Source organism: Pinus tabuliformis, chromosome 3_2, assembly GCF_031772625.1.
Source record: "Pinus tabuliformis cultivar Carrire ecotype Pingquan chromosome 3_2, CPIR1, whole genome shotgun sequence".
In the NCBI taxonomy this organism is placed as follows: domain Eukaryota; kingdom Viridiplantae; phylum Streptophyta; class Pinopsida; order Pinales; family Pinaceae; genus Pinus; species Pinus tabuliformis.
In genome coordinates, this window is record NC_142302.1 from 358,618,227 (window position 1) to 358,633,245 (window position 15,019).

Sequence of the window (15,019 nt, forward strand, 5' to 3'; positions counted from 1 at the left end):
GGTGTGGAAGCTAAGTTGAATGGTGTGGAAGCTAAGATGGACAATTTGAAGATAGATTTGAAGACAGATTTGAAGATAGGCATGGCAGATTTGAAGAGAGATTGTACAAATTTTCTACAAGAAATACTTACTAATGGTGAAAGGGTAGTAAAGGAAACTCATGATGCGAACAAAAGAAATGTTAATCATGATTTCATAGACTCTAATGTTGGATCAAAGACCCACCATATTCAAAAAATCGATATGAGGAAGTTTGATGGCAAGGATCCCGCAACATGGATATTACAGATGGAGCAATTTTTTGATCTCAATAATGTGTAAAACACACAAGAGGTACGTATTACAACTTTATATTTGGAACCAGATCAGTTTTTATGGTATCAATGGCTTTGATCTCATAAAAAAATTATTACTTGAGAAATTTTTACAGAAGAATTGACAGCACATTATGAGGATACAAAAAGCAACACTTTTTTTAGCCAATTGATAAGTCTCAAACAAAAGGGTTCAATAATGGAGGACATTGAGGAGTTCCAAAAATTGAACATAAGGGTAAAAAATATTCCAGAGGAACATAGGATTGATGCGTTCATAGGGACTTTAAAGGATAATATCCAACATGATGTTCGCCTTTGGAAACCTAATTCATTAGAGAAGGCATTCAGGTTAGCAAGAAAATGGAAAGCAAAATTATGGCAGCCAGGAAGCATACCACTCACAACTATAAAGATGAAAGTGTTGTTGCCCCTAGTCTTCCACAACCTATAAGGTTGACACCACAACAATTGGAAGAAAAAATAGCAAAAGGGCATTGTTACAGTTGTGATAGAAAATACACTAAAGTTCATAAGTGTGCTGAGAAGAAATTATTCTACATAGATTGTGAAGAGGAAGAAGAAAAGGAGCAAAAAAGGTCAAAAGAAGAGGATATACTCCAAGAAAAAATCCTAGATAAAGAAGAAATGAATCTGACCATATCTTGTAATTCATTGGCTGGAATTACCACTCTCAAAACATCAAGATAGAAGGACAAATCAAGAAGAAAAAGGTAATAGTGTTGATTGATTCAGGAAGTACCCACAATTTTAGTCATTGTAAGGTAGCAAAAGAATTGAATTGCTTCCTATATCCAGCACCAGAGTGTCAAGTGATGGTTGCAAATGGAGGAACAATAAATTGCTCTGGAAAGTGCCATAATATCAAGCTATCCATGGGAGAATATGTATTGACTAGCCCAATGCTTTCCATTCCAATGGGAGGTGCTGATGTTGTACTAGGAGTCCAATGGCTACAATCCTTGGGTACAATAGCTTTTAATTTTCAAGAAATTTTCATGAAATTTTCTGCAAAAGGAAAGGAAGTAGAATTAAGGGGTATTGCAGGGAAACTGGGAAAGATAATCAGCTCTAATGGTATGACAAAGCTTCTAAAAAAGGAACAAAGAGGTGTAATTGCACAATTATGTTTGTTAGATGTTTCCACATCGAAATCATCTATTTCTCTAGATCTCCAAAAAGTCTTGGACAATTTTTCCAAGATATTTGAGACTCCCAAAGGTCTCCCACCTATTCGTGATCATGATCATGCTATTCATCTCATTCCAGGAAGTGTTCCTCCAAACATCAGGCCGTATAGATATCCCTATGCCAAAAAGAGTGAAATTGAACGTATGTTTGCAGAAAAGCTAGAGGTTGGTATAATTCAACCTAGTCAAAGTTCTTTCTCTGCTCCAGTAGTATTGGTGCACAAGAAGGATGGATCATGGCGCATCTGTCCAGATTATAGGGAGCTCAACAAGCTCACTATTAAAGATAAGTTTCCAATTCCTGTCATTGATGAATTACTGGATGAATTGCATGGATCAATTTACTTCACCAAGTTGGATCTTCATTCATGATATCATCAAATCAGAATGAAGACTGAAGACATTTCGATAATAACATTTAGAACTCATGAGGATCATTATGAATTTTTGGTCATGCCTTTTGGCCTTACCAATGCACCTTCTACATTTCAAGGTTTGATGAATTCTATTTTCAAACCCTTCCTTAGAAAATTTGTGTTAGTATTTTTTGATGATATACTAATCTACAACAAGTCTTGGAAGGATCATGTTGAACATGTTGACAGGGTGCTACAACTATTGGAGGAGAAACAATTATATGCAAAAAGATCCAAATGTTTCTTTGGAGTACAAGAGGTGGAATATCTGGGTCATATTGTATCTCATGAAGGAGTTAAGGTAGACCCTAGCAAAATTAAAGCCATTAAGGAATGGAAAATACCAACATTCATAAAGCATTTGCGAGGATTTCTCGGGTTGACAGGGTATTATCGCAAGTTTGTTAAGAATTATGGGAGAATAGCAACACCTCTAACAACATTATTGAAGAAAGATGCATTTTCATGGACTCCGGAAGCAACAAAGGCCTTCAAACATCTTAAAGAGGCAATGTGCCAAGCACCGGTCTTAGCTACACCAGAGTTCACAAAAACCTTTATTATGGAATGTGATGCTTCAGGAAATGGAATTGGTGCTATTTTAATGCAAGATGAAAGACCCATTGCTTTTGAAAGTCGTCCAATCAATGGAAAGTTTTTACACAAAGCTATTTATGAGAAGGAGATGTTGGCAATACTACATGCACTTAAGAAATGGTGACCCTACCTAATGGAAAGACACTTCAAGGTAAAAACAGATCATGATAGCCTTAAATATTTTTTAGAACAAAGATTATCCTCTGAAGAGCAACAAAAGTGGGTCACAAAGATGTTGGGTTATGACTTTGAAATCATCTACAAAAAAGGGAAGCAAAATGTGGTGGCAGATTCACTCTCAAGAAAGGATGAGGATGTGGAAGCATTGTTGTGCGCCATTTCTATTATCCAACTAGATTGGATAAATGAAGCAAGGGAGGAATGGAAGAATGATGAAGAAGTGTGGGCACTTATTCAAAATTTACAACAAGATTCCAGTACATCTGATACATTTAGCTGGCAAAATGATTCGTTATGGTACACAGATTGCTTACACCTCTATAATAATTCCCAAATCAAACAAAAAATTCTTATGGAATTGCACACTTCTCCCTTAGGAGGGCACTCGGGATTTTTAAAAACTTACCACAGGGTTAAGAAGGAATTTTTTTGGGATGGCCTTAAATCAGACATTCAAAAGTTTGTGGCATAATGTTTGGTTTGCCAACAAAATAAAGTTGAAACAATTAAGACCCCGGGTCTATTACAACCTTTATCCATTCCAAGCCAACGTTGGGAGGAGGTTTCAATGGATTTTATCACAGGTTTACCCAAGTCTGAGGGACAGAGTGTCATCATGGTTGTAGTTAAATAACTTACCAAGTATGCACACTTTTGTGCATTATCACATCCATTTAAAGCCAGTACAGTTTCTACTGCATTTATGGAAACAATTCAAAAGCTACATGGAAACCCAAAGATTATTGTAAGTGACAGAGATCCCATTTTCACTTGAAATTTTTCGACAGAATTATTTTCTTATCTCGGTACTCAGTTAGCTCATAGCTCATCTTATCATCCTTAATCTGATGGGAAAATTGAGATAGTAAACAAATGATTGGAAGGATATCTTCATTGCTTTGTATATGATAAACAGACACAATGGGTCAAATGGTTGCCTTTGGTTGAATGGTGGTATAACACTTCCTTCCATACAGCAACAAAATGACCCCATTTATGGCACTTTATGGATATCAACCGCCATCCATCACATCATATTTAAGAGAAAATTATAAGGTTCAAGCAGTGGAAGATCACATCGAGCATCAACAAGAAGTCCTCCAACTCTTAAAGGATAACCTCGTGTTGGCGCATAATAGAATGAAACAATAGGCAGATCAACATCGGAGTGAAAGAAGGTTTGATGTAGGTGATTAGGTATTCCTATGGCTACAACCATATAAACAAATGTCCCTCAAGCAAGCTAAGAAGGAGAATAAATTATCACCAAAGTATTATGGTCTGTACAAGGTGTTGCAAAAGATTGGTACTATGGCATACAAATTGGAGCTTCCTACAACTTCTCGAGGGAACCCAGTTTTCCATGTTTCATGTTTGAAGAAGGTTATAGGTGACAAGCTCCCAGTTCAAACAATATTGCCAAAACTTGATGAGGAAGGAAAAATTATATTGGAACCAGAAGTAGTCACAGAAACAAGAACTCGACAGCTACGAAATCGATCAATTTCGGAGTATCTCATCAAGCGGAAGAACTTATCCACTGAAGATTCCACATGGGAGGATGATAATTTTATACAGAAGCATCCAGAACTACTCAAGTGTTGAGGACAACACTTTTTTGAAGGAGAGGGGCATGTTAGGTCCATATAATACTAGTGATTACCCCATTACTATTGTAGTTGTATCCCTTATTAATATTGTTGTGCCCCTATTGTCCCCATATTGTTATTACTGTGCCCTATAGAATCCCTCTATTGTTATTTTTGTGCCTTTATATTATTATTGTTAGGTTGGCTGGGTTATATTGTGACTCCTTAGACTACTATATATAGAAAGGAGGTTTTTTCATTTGAATCATATAAGAATCATTCATTTGTGTAATGTAAAGGAGGTTGCCCCCTCGAAGAGGCTGAATTCTAAGGCGTTGATCTATCTTTTCTATCTTTTTGTGAGCTGGTTTCATAACATGCTCAGAGAGGAAAAGCAAGAAACTTCGCTAGGGTATTGAACATGCTCAATGGAAATGAAGAACTATTTGTGTTCTTGCAATTACTGTATTAGGGGTGCTTAACAGGCCTACTGGCAGCAAAGCAATAATGAAGATGAAATTAAAAAATTGATTATTTTAAACTCGTGACCACATATTAACCTTCTTCTAGATCCAAAAAAATGTGATATGGTAAGCCTTGTAAATGTGTTTAGCCAATAAAGGGGATAGGATAGACTATAATCATAACCAGGATAAATGGGGAAGTTGAGGTGGTCCACACGACAAATCAATACTTCCTGAAAGACTAAGGCATTATTTTCAAAGGTATACGTAAGCAGAGAAGCTTGAGTTCTTCCAATGTCTCACCAATTATTTTGATCTGATGATCTATCATCTCATGTTGTTCATGGTCAGCTCATTATTAATGGATGATTTTGTAAGTCCTTAAGTCTTGAATTGAGGCTTCTGTGATCCATATCAAGTTTATGAGAAAAAGTATTTCGACGTAAATCACATGATAGTGCATTTGTCGACGTGTTTCGAACGAACGAGTGTGGTTCATTGTCAGGATAAGTTGAAGAATCAGATCATGGCTACAGATTAAATAGGGAGAGCAGATCTTCCAACGACTAGGTTTGACTGAAAAACGGCTATAAACAACTAAAAATTGACCAAGAAACGACTAGATTTGACTATTCAAAATTGTATAACAAATAATATTTTAATACCCAGATTAGAGTTAACAACCCTAGAAGGGAATATTTATAATAAAATTGATTGAAATATATAATAATATTTAATAATCGAAAAGATTAGATATTAACTAAACTAATAACGATTAATATTACATTATTCTTATAATAATGTTATATTATTAATCTTATTATTAATGGCATGTATAACTAATTAATATAAATTTAATAGTGAGGTTATTTAATGGAAATAAGTATTACTAGATCTAGGGATATTAATAAATAGTAAGAATTTAGTAATAACTAACATAATATTAATTATTGTTATATCATATATGCTATATCATTTGGAATAGTCAAGAAAAGAGAATATTTATATTAATATTTAACATATATTATTAGTAATATTAACTAAAATAATATTAGTTATTATTATATTCTAGTTATAGTATTATTCTAACTATTAATGGTTAGGGTAGCTAACAGTTCTAGGAAAATTAGTGATAGTAAGGATTTAATGTAGTAGTATTATAGAGTTATAATATTATTATTATTAAAGGAGGGGTAACTCATTAATATGAATTTATTGGTAAAGTTGTCTAAATATTGTATATTGGATAATTTAATCTATTTAGATAGTTATGAAAAGGACTATAAAAAATATAAATAAATAAAAAGAAATCAAGGGAGATTTCCTAAGAGGATCAAAGGAATAAGGCTTAAGAAATCAGGTTCGGGGTAGCAAGGGAAAAAATTTATTTTATTTTATTTTCATTAGAGGAAGGGGAAGGGAAGAAATGATTAGGAAGAGAGGGCAGGAATCCAACAACTACTAATCTTCCAACCGTCATCTCTATTGAGATTTCTAGGCCTTATTTCAATCTCGATGGCTTCCCTTAATTTCCGGTGATGGAACTGCGCAACTCTAGCAATAACATTGGCCTCCTCAATACAAACACGTTGTTTGGTATTCTCTGCATGCTCTGCTAATGCGGAAGATTTGGATAATAAATTATCACCAAAGTATTATGGTCCGTACAAGGTGTTGCAAAGTATTGGTACTATGGCATACAAATTGGAGCTTCCTGCAGCTTCTCGATTGCACCCAGTCTTCCATGTTTCATGTTTAAAGAAGGTTATAGGTGACAAGCTCCCAATTCAAACAATATTTCCAGAACTTGACGAGGAAGGAAAAATTATATTGGAACTGGAAGCAGTCACAGAAACAAGAACTTGACAGCTACGAAATCGATCAATTTCAGAGTATCTTATCAAGTGGAAGAACTTATCCGCTGAAGATTCCACATGGGAGGATGATAATTTTATGCAGAAGTATCTAGAACTACTCAAGCGTTGAGGACAACACTTTTTTGAAGGAGAGGGGCATGTTGGGTCCCTATAATACTAGTGATTACCCCATTACTATTGTAGTTATACCCCTTATTTATATTGTTGTGCCCCTATTACCCCAATATTGTTATTTATGTGCCCCATAGAATCCCTCTATTGTTATTTTTGTGGCTTCATATTATTATTGTTAGGTCGGCTGGATTATATTGTGACTCCTTAGACTCCTATATATAGAAAGGAGGTTTTGTCATTTGTATCATCCAAGAATTGTTCATTTATGTAATGTAAAGGAGGTTGCCCCCTCGAAGAGGCTGAATTCTAAGGCGTTGATCTATCTTTTCTTAAGCTGGTTTCATAACATATTGGTTGTTGACCTACCTCTTACATTCGTGCATTTAAGGGTTGGATTCAATCCCTGCCTACCAAGGGTCAAGGGGCGTACCGCCTATTATTATATTCCTTATCTCCATCATTCTGTCATATTATGACATTCTCTGATCCACTTCCTTTGGACACGTCGACCCATGAGGCTTACATTAGGGCCATGTTGGAGGCGGAATGAACCACTTAGGAGGCCACGTGGGTGCATTGGGTAGTGGGCCCAATGATACTGACACTAGGAATATGGAGGGTCTGTCTGGTGATCCGCCAGGTGGTGAACATGCAATTCCACGATCTCATGGGGATCATCGTGGTATGTTTAGAGGCTCGCGGCACAGAAGGAATAAATGTGATGTAGATACTACCACCCCGGTGCCTATTCTGTGTTTTGGTCATGATGTATTCATCGATCACGTTCACAGTCTTTAAAAGCGGGTTGTCATGGGTAGATGGCACTTCGCTGAGTTAATGGAGTGGGACATGCACTGCTGGGTCGAAACAAAGTGGAAGACCCTCCTGGGATATATGCCCACAGTGGTCAGGCTTGCACTTCTTGTGCCATGAAGATTTGGAAAGGATAAAGGGGCTGCCATGGATTCGAGGGAGAGGTTTTCTAGCTCTTCATCCATGGTATATCTATTTCAACCCACTGAAGGAGACACCCAAGAACAGACTGATTTGGGTCAAGCTACCTGGTTTACCGATTGAATTCTCGACTCGGTAGGTATTTATGGATATTGGAAATGCCATTGGAAAATTTGTTTATGTGGATCCATAGTGCTTGGAAGCTAGAGATAAGAGGATCACCTGGATCCTAATTGAGAAGGAGTATATGGGAGGTTTCCCGGACCACATAGAGTTGCACTAGGAAGGTACCCATTTACTATAGTGCTTGGAATTTTGGGGCGTCCCTTTTCGATGCCTCATTTGCCACTATATTGGCCACCTCATGGCACAATGCTTACGTAGAATGGGGGGGAATCATTTTCCCCATAGAGGATCATTGCATGGATCGACGAATTTGGTTGCTCGACGAGACATTCTCTCAGCCGGCAATAAAATTGTTGGGGTGGTGGTGAATCAAAAACGTAATCCATCAGGTACTCCCCCTTGTCTTTTCTCACACCTCTCCTCTCATTATTATCCTCATAACCGGAAGTATACCTCTCTGATTGATGTTCCCTCATCTCCCTGGATGACACATGATACTGGGTCGCCTGCTATTGATGACTCAACCCATTTTCCCTTTGATAGGGCCACTCATCCACCTTGCGGTGACCTGTCTATTTCGGGGTAGACCCCTCCCCCATTAATGACAAATGACGCCATATCTTCGAGACATATCACTTACATTCCTGCCCCCACTCCCCCTCTTCGCTCCGAACATTCCCCGGTGACGGGCCCATGACCCCTATTGCCGACCTCCCCCATATCCTCTCCGACAAACTCGGTTGACAATGATATTTATTTTTTACTAAACAAAAAGACACTGGACCTCCGCACACTCATTATCCACAAGCCTCGCAAATCCTTGTCACCCCATATCAGCCCAACTTCGTCTGGGAACATCACGGTTCGTCGAACTCACAGTAGAGATAGTCGCCACTTTCGAGGCCACATACCCTCCCTTTTAGTCCATCTGACCCATATGCACTTATTGATATTCTAATTGCATCATCTGTCAACCCACAGGCCCTTAGAGAAAATGAGCCCTCTCTGAGGGCGACATGAATTTTGTCCTCTCTATGAATATTCACAGATTGGGGGCCACTCATAAATTTCTTACCCTCAAAGAACTATTCCACATGTCGTGCCCCTATATCATTCTACTCCAGGAATCTATGCACTTGGCCCGAAATTTGGTATCATATTTCAAAAAGATGTTTCCTGAATGGCATATTGCAGCAATAGACTCTATTGGCCTCTCCGGGGGTCTCGTTGCACTATGGAACCCAAGGTGGGTTTTTATGAAGGCTTACTCTTGTTTTGCTGGCATTCTCTTGATGGGGAAAATTAGAGGTCTCCTGGGACGCATTCACATTCTCAATATATACGCCCCCTATCGGGATAGGATCAGTTTTTGGGAGAAATTGGTGGATTCAGGGATCTTGGTACTGGATTCCCTCTTAATGGCAGTGGATCTCACCTCACTATTGGATTGGATGTGATTTGGGGAGGTTCCTGCAGATTGGATCCCATTGCAGACAAATTAAAAGATATCATTTTCGACTATAATCTAGTGGATATTTTCCCTCCTTGACTTGCTCCCACATGGAATAATGGCAGGACGGGGGACATGCATATAGGCAAGCGACCAGATAGATTTTTATTACATGAGCCCCTGATTGAGAGGTTGGGGTACATCCATTCAGGGATTATCAACTCTTTTATCTCTGACCACAGGGCCATTATCTTAAAATGGAACATGGATGATCTCAGAATGGGGGTGCCATTTAAATTCAATCAGGTGTGGTTGGAGGACCTGGATTTTGTCACTCTAGTGAAGGATTTCTACACACATTACAAGTCACATGAGATTTCTCCAATGGTGGTAATGCTGGAGAAACTACAGGCCTTCAAGGGGGTGGTTTAAATATGGGAACGTAACAAGAAATACCAAATGAAAAAGGACCGAAAGGATATCTCAGATGAATTAGATAGACTGAGCCTGCAACTTCAATTAGGCAACCCTTCTGAGGTACTGTGGACATCCATTAGATCGTTGGAAAGAAAAAGACAATCTATCCTACATATCTAGGAGGTAATATGGCGATTAAAGAGTAGGGCTATATGGATTCAGGAGGGGAATCAGAATACAAAATTTTTCCACCAATATGCCAACCACAGAAGGAATATTAATACAATTTGGGATATGATGGACTCAGATGGAAATCAGATTCAGACACTACAGGACATCTAGAGGGAGGTAGACTGTATTGAGGACTAGATTTGGGGAGTGGGTTTATACCCCACTATGTTTGATGATGACTCAAATGATGCACTATATAATAGTGTTATGAAGGAATAAATAGTGGAAGTGCTCAAATATTTCAGTAGTGCCAAATGCCCGGGTCTGAACGGATGGACCGTCGAGCTATTTATACATTTTTTTGATGATTTACATGAGGACCTCCTGGCGATGGTGGAAGAATCTCGCCTTCGGGGTTTTATCCACCTGCATATCAAATCAACTTTCATAGCACTCCCCAAGAGGAGGCTCACTGGATCCTTCAAGGATTACCGACCCATCTCTCTGTGCAATCTCATCTATAAGTTAATATCCAAGATTATTTCTAGCAGGATCAAGCATATTCTATCCAAATTCATATCTCCCGAACAATTTGGATTTTTGCAAGATAGACAGATCCATGATGTTGTGGCTACTACATAGGAGTGTTTTCATTCTATTCACACAAAAAAGTTGAATGCGACTATCATGAAGGTGGACTTGTAGAAGGCATATGATTTCCTGGATTGGGGCTATCTGCGGCTGGTTTTACATAAAATTGGCCTACAGCCCAAAAACATTGATTGGATCATGGAATGTGTTTCAAATTTTAGATATATTGTGATCGTCAATGGATATCCCACTTAGTTTTTTGGGGCGAACCGCGCACTGAGACAAGGGTGCTCCCTATCTCTGTTACTATTCATCTTGGCCATGGATGGACTTAGTCTACATATTAAATGGGTCGTGGCGCAGGGTGATTTTCGGGCTCTCATATTGGGTCTAACATCTGAATATCACACAGTTTTTTTGTTGATGATGTTCTTATTATGGGCATGATTTCTAGATTTTCTTGGTTGGCACTTTACCACATATTTTTCAACTTTGGAAATGCCATGAGAGTTTTTGTGAATCATCAAAAGTCCATAATTTTATATGGCAAGGGTAATGAGGAGGATATAACATATATAAAGGGTTTATTTGGGGTGGAGGCTAAGAGCATGGAGGGTGGTATGAAATATCTGGGTTTTCATATCAAGCCAAATAACTACAGAATAAATGATTGGGTGTGGCTGGTGGATCGTTTTTACAGTAAGATCTCAGGGTGGGAGCACAAATGTCTTTCACTGGGTGGGTGTCTCACACTCACACAGTTGGTCATCACACAACTCACGGTATATTGGGCACATCTCTATTGTCTTCCTATTACTATCATCTCAAAACTCAATAGAATTATGGCTAAGTTCATTTGGTCGGGCTCGGCTTCTGAATGCAAATATCATCTGACTACCATGGCCTCCATTTCTATTCCAAAAAACATGGGTGGTTGGTGGGTATTGGACCTGAGGTGTTATGGATGGGCCTTGCTGCAAAAAACCCTATGGTGGGGCATATTCGGAACTGGCATCTGGGCGGATATTATAAGGCATAAATACCTCAAAGGAAAGGAAATTACATTCTAGATACGTAGGGGGCTCATTGGTGTACATATAGGGTCTTCCATATGGCCCAGAATAAAATTTGGCACTGTTTCCTCAGGCGCATTTGCCGGAACTTTGGTTCTGGATATAAGATTCTGACTAGCCCAGATCATATTATGGGTATGAGGTCAGATTTCCACCTCTCAAATAGGCTCATACACTACATTAATGGCGTGAGATTCTTTATGGGAACCAAGCCATTAGACAATGGAATGGAAATATCCCTATCTAGAAGGGGGCAAGGGAGATGGGCCTGGGGGGTCTGGAGGCGTTGGAATGGGAGCATATCAGAGGAGAAATGAGGTTGACTGGTATTTGTAGGGGGGACGAGGGTGATCATATTGGATGGCTTGGGAGGATGAAGCGAGATGATCTTTCAGTAGCAGACTGCTGAAAATCCATTTGCTGCATCGACCATAATATTTTTGAGGTATGATGGTTCTATAAATTCTGGAAAACCAAGTTTCCTATCAAAATCATCTTATTTATCTGGCTTGTTTGGACAAACAAGAATTTGACTTGGGAAAATATACAAAAGAGGAATTGGCAGGGGCCTAGTATATGTGTTTTTTGCAGGAAGGAGGTGGAAGATAATGTCCATTTATTTCTTAAATTCCCCATCGCACTGCAGATCTGTATGGAAATTGTTGGTTGTATCAATTTCCCTATAAATTTTTTTGATAATATCACAGATTGTCTGACTTGGTGGAGTACAAAACCCCCCTAGTGGCGAAGTATTCACTTATCTTTCTTTTGGGAAATCTAGAGATGTTGAAATCGTAATATTTTTAAGGGAGTGATGGAAGAAAGGTCATGTGTGATTGATCACATTCTCGGTTGGTATTCTAATGCACTAACCACCACTATGAGACCCACTTGGACAACTATCCAGAAGACTGGCCTTGGGATTATATTTCTAGCTAGATTTTTTTATGATGTCACACAAGGTGGTAGAAGTGTGCGTGGTTTCTTGATTGTAATCTCTATGGAACAGGAATATTGGGTTCACTGGGGGTCTGGAAGTGGCACTAATATGAAGGTAGAGGCTATGGCTTTGGGGGGGATACTATGGTTCACATCATTCCTGAGCATTCCCACTATACATATATATGGGGACTCACACACCATCATTAATCATGTCCGGGGTAACATGCATATCAAGCAACCACATCTACAAGGCTAGCTCAAACAAATCATGACCCTTTGGGGGTCCTTCAGGAATGCCTCTATACAACATATAGAAAGAGAGTTCAACCAAAATGTAGACAAGATGTCCAAGATGGGCTTACTGGATCCACTGCATATCGAGATTCAGATTGGAGGTTCCATACTAGATGTTGGTGTTTTTCCTTTCCTTGGATAACACTGTCTTGGATGATGCTCTACTCACTTTTTCTCATGTTTTATATCCATATCCCTCGTCGGACTAATATGTTTTTTGTGGATCAGGATGTTTTTGGATGAATGGATCTATGTTTTTTTACATTACCTACATTTGATGTTTTTGGGCACTTATGGGACTATATGGTTTTAGTATGGAACTCTATGTATCTGGTTATTATTACACGCCTATTTTAATCCATGATATATGTATTGTATTTTTTATTAATACAAAAATTAGTGTTTTTTTATTACTGAAAAAACTTATAATTAAGTATATTATTATCATCTCATAATATTATAAAGTATGCATTAATTTAGGAGTGAACAAATAAATTTGTCACTAAACAATTGAAATAAAAAATTACAATAATGAATATTTTGTATACCAAATATTAAGATCAAAATAAATAAGAATTAATGTTATTAATAAGTATTTATTTTGATTTGTGATAAAAAATTTTGAGATCTTTTAGATTGGACTCCCTAAAGTTGTCTCCTAAGGCTTGTAAATGTATAGTTCTCAAGTTGAATTACATAGTTATGTTTTTAAGCTCTCGTTGCAATGTTAATTACTAGATAGAAACAAATGGCATAACCTCATTAGTAGACCACTCTCTTGTTTTCAATAACCAATGAGGAATCCTTCTCTACATTCACAACTCTCAAAAATAATTGGACAACTACCCATACTGATGTTTTCTCCCAATTGATCTCTAGAAGATGCAATTGCTTCGAACAATAAATTTGATTTTGGTAATGATTGAATTACTAGTCATTCTATTTGACAAAATTCCTTCTAACAATATATATGGGTGTCATCCACAGAACTTACTAGCTATCTAGCACAACAATCTAGATATTGAATGTATCCAAAGCCAATTTTACAGTGTGATCTCTTTCATATAATTATAATTATTCATCGTCATTTATTTTAGAAAAAAAAAATATCTTATATGCAACATAATGAGAAATATATCCTATTGATTTCTCTTCTCCATATATATAATTGACAACGAAAACCCTAAAAAGATATAAATATGTGACTGGAAAACCTCCAAAGTTTGGTCATGCAATCCTTGCCACATATCACTCATTTGGCCCTACTGTTCCTGAAGATGATATCATTTAGTATTTCAAAAGACCACAAAAATAAGATAACCTTACCTATACTAAAGTTTATGTGAGACAATGAATTTCATTCGCGTTTTAGACGTCTTGAGTATGCAACCAATGACATCACTTCTAACTTGATTCCATGATTGAATCCATGTGGCGTAACGATAATATTGTGTTGTTGCTTTAGGCAAGATGAGAGATTCAAATGGTAGTTCTAAGGGATCTCTCTTCAACATTTGAGATTGAGTCACTAGTTATGGTTTATTCATCTCTCCAAGTGATGAAGCTCCAATGGGTTGTTCTGATGGATTTTCCTCTTGAGTAGCACAACTTCTAATATGAGAACGTAAACACATTAGACCTATTGGTTCTTAAGAAAGGAAAATGTTTGTCATAATCGCTAGAGCCAAAAACAAAAATAATACTTCGATAGTCATTAAAATATGTTGGGTTAGATGTAGTATTCGACAACACATATACAAACACACCCAAACATTAATCTAATCTATATATACAATAGATTAACTTCACATCTCTACCATATTCCCAAGACTTCTCATGAGGGAGAAAAACCCAGAGCTACTCACTCTAATACTAATTTAGAATGGTTTCATACACAAATTATGTTTGATATATTATTATTATATCATAATATTAGGTATTTGTATAACTAGTTATATTTAAAGTAGATGGATTATCCTAACAAAAAAATCTAGTAAGTTCGAAGAATTTTTACATATTAATTTAGGAGATAATAAACCAACTCTTAACTAAACAACTCACATAAAAATTACAATAACAAATATATTTATAATAAAAAATATTAAATACTAAACACCAGACATATAGGAGTTAATATCTCTTAGATATATAGACTAAATTATCTCGTCATCGAATCAGTACAAAATATAGACTTGGATTTACTTAAAAATTATAAAGATGTATATGAAAGGGATAAACC